General features: G+C 35.5%; 1 long non-coding RNA gene across 2 annotated transcripts; it reads left to right on the plus strand.

Moving 5' to 3' along the window:
* The first annotated feature begins 267 nt into the window (after window positions 1–267).
* LOC110796510 (uncharacterized) lies at window positions 268–1,202 on the plus strand. 2 transcript variants are annotated; one of them, XR_002535608.2, is made up of 3 exons: window positions 268–570; window positions 665–930; window positions 1,032–1,202. It is a non-coding gene; the product is annotated as an uncharacterized lncRNA (long non-coding RNA). The 2 variants fall into 2 exon arrangements; XR_008919313.1 differs by having other exon boundaries at window positions 277–348.
* Window positions 1,203–3,321: the final 2,119 nt, after the last annotated feature.

Consider the following 3,321-nt stretch of genomic DNA (forward strand, 5'->3'; position numbering starts at 1 on the left):
CGTAACTCGCACACTGCAGCTATGGGAATCAAGCATGTTGGAGAATGACTTTGATGTCCTTGTTTAATGTTTTAATGTTTTAAAGTTTTAGAGTTTTAGAGTTTAATACTTTGTAAAAAGTTATTGGTTAACCATTCATATAAATGAATAGAATTCACTTTCCATTTAATTTGTGGTTTATTAAATGATGAGTCCCTTCAAATTTGACGATATATTCAAGATAGACTGTCACTACTACAAAAATGTGAAAAGAAAACGCAATATAATCTATAGGACTACAACATCGATTATTTCGGTATCATCAACCAATTCATCTCTATGGAAAAATTGTTTTCTTACGGTTAAATGGTGGGTAATTTCTTTCTCTTTGTTAATCTAGTCTTGCCAAAGTTCTTTAATTTTTTTGGTAATATTTTGAATTAATTTTTCTGGTGGGATCAATCGGGAAGTTGTGTTGATAACTTAATTACCCGATTAGGGGTAAGGTAAATAGCAAATTTTAATGTTCTGGTTGAAATTTGATAAGGAAGGACGGCTGATTGTGATTCTTGATTGATATTGTAATTAAAGGTATTTTTCTAATGTATGTTTTAGTTTTCTCTAATATATTTTTTTTATTGTTATACAACTTTTTAACAATTCTATATTTTTTATTGTTATAAAGGAAGGACGGCTGATTGTGATTCTTGATTGATAGAGGAGGCCGCTCCATCTTACCAACCGTGAGATCAGTACTCCTCTCGTTCTCAGAAATAATCTCAATATGATAGTTAGTACTCCAGTTAAAGTTGTAAATTTGATACCTATATACTAAATCGGTTGACTTAGTTTTGCTTTATATCTTCTCAAGATCGACCTTTTAATTTTAGATATTTTTATTCTCGCATTTCTAAATGAAGGATGCAGAAGCTAGTTGAAACAATTTTCAAGGTACATTTCACTTTTACTTGAAATAAGAGTTATACTTAGCCAATGGATTTTTATTTGTTAATTTCCATATACTGATTAAAACTTTGACTTTTTTCTTATAGTTTTTGGAGATTTATCAAAGGCACAAAGAACAAGAAGATGGCAAACATATTTTTTTGTCGTTCTTATATTTTTCATCCCTAGTGCTACTGTATTTCGTTGTACATCAGGATTAACTTGTTCATTATATGTATCTCAATTTATAAATAAAGTTATACTTCATTTTATTTTGATCTTTGGGTTGAATTGCGTTATTTATTTCACACGAAGTATAATCGGTTATTTATTTCATTTTGCTATTTTGGGTTAAACCGTTAAATTGCGTTCGACACAGTTTCTTAATTGTTTTGCACAGTTTCTTAATTGCTCGGCACAATTTCTTAATTTATTATTTTTATCAAACAAAAAAGAATAGAGAACGTTTGTCTACGCAAGTGTCCTTTATGTTAATGTAAAATATGAAGAATAGAAAACGGTTATCTAGGAAAACTGTCTTCTATTTTAAGTAATACATAACGGTGAAATTGCTAACCGATGTCTATTCCTTCTTTATTTTCTGATTTAAGGAAGGGAATAGAGGACGGTTAGCTAAGACCACTGTACTATATTCAGATGTATATAGAACACCTATCTCAACTGTCCTCTAAACTATAGAGATCGCTTAGTAGGAGAACGATCCTCAGGCGTCCTCTAAAGCATATTTCAACAGTTCTCTATTCCCTATTTTGTAGTACTGTGTCAGGACCAGTCCTGTGACTAAGAAATGTCTATCAAAGTGAACTTGAATGTCAAAAGTTGAAAAAGGTCCCTGGTCGAAGTTTTCTATAAAGATGGACGCATAGAAAACGCTAGACGACTAGAATGCAAGATGACTAGTAGTTCTGTTTCTTGAACTATGTGGACATGGCAATGTCGCAATCATCAGCATAGATACTTACTTTGAGAAGACTAGTATCGGACAGACCTATGAAATTTTACTGTAAGAGATGAAAATCTGTCATAAGTAAATTTCAATAAAATTATTAGACATTAATCCTCAATACCTGAGTGATTTGAGATTACTTGTTTGAGAACTGGTTACTTTGACGTTGTCAACCGTCGCACCGTAAAAGGAGGCCATAACGGCAACGCTCGGGTAATCACCTATCAAACGAAGTCTAACCTCAAGATCGCAAGATTGGGATTGTCCTCCCATAAATCGGGATGAGATGCTGAAAGTTGTACAAGGCCACTCGGAGAGCTAGAAACTGTAAAATGTATGGTCGTGCTCAGATGAATCATAGGCTGTGATTATCTGTTTATTTGATCAGTTGAACTCTAAAACCGAGAAATACCTCTGGACATAATAAGGATGACAACTCTTACCTTATGTTCACGAGCAAGCATCAAGCGACAAAGGAATTAGGGAATGCACACTTGTCCCCAAGGACAAGTGGGATACTGAAGGAAATAATGCCCTTGGTGCAAGTATGCATTCAATGCTAAGTCTAACTGTAGACACCTACTTTTGTCCCCGTTCCCGCAAGGGAAAGGTTCGATGATGAAAGCATAAAAACTCCACTTGACAACGCATCTCCTATAACATAAACGAATCTCGATTCCCCATTTCATTTCACCCGAAACCTGCTATTTATGGAAACCTGCTAAAAATAGTAACTGCCGTAAAAGGTAGCTTCTAAAAGTGGCAAATCATAAAAGATAGAAACCTGTCAGAATTAGGTGTTGCATTCCAACATAAATCCTAAATGAGATAGAAAACTGCGAGAATCCTATTCCTAATAGGATTCGGAAATAAGAGTTACGTATTAATTAAAATCCTAACGAGCCTAGAGTTCGTAACGGGCCCAGACGCATTCCGTCACAAAATTGATACGCGCTAAAAGACTCGAATTAATCTCAAACTCTACGGATTTTAGGAATCCGAATCTGACTAAACAAAACTGCCCAGATCCTATTTTCAACGCCTGGCTCTGGGCGCCGAAATCTTCGGCGCCCAGGCCTGGGCGCTGAAAGTACCTGGGTACGTCTCTTTTCCTAATTCTTTGCGGATTAGAACTCTGCAATTCTATCTTTCCGCGAACTCTCCCCTATAAATAGGCCCCTAGTTTCGACGTGAAACAACACACAACAACACATAATATATTCTGAGTATTGACTCTAAACCCCTTAGCCTAAGCCTCTCGCTGTGAAACTGTTCACGCGTTCTGTCGCAATCGATCCATAAATCGAACAGAACGTATCCTGTCCCATAGTTGAGATTCGTTAAATAAAAAGGAGAAATAGCAAATTCAAAGTGGTTAGTTTTCTGAGAATCGTGACGCACCTATCAAGGGTGCGTCGTAATGTGTCCCT

This window comes from Spinacia oleracea, chromosome 4, assembly GCF_020520425.1.
Source record: "Spinacia oleracea cultivar Varoflay chromosome 4, BTI_SOV_V1, whole genome shotgun sequence".
NCBI lineage: Eukaryota > Viridiplantae > Streptophyta > Magnoliopsida > Caryophyllales > Amaranthaceae > Spinacia > Spinacia oleracea.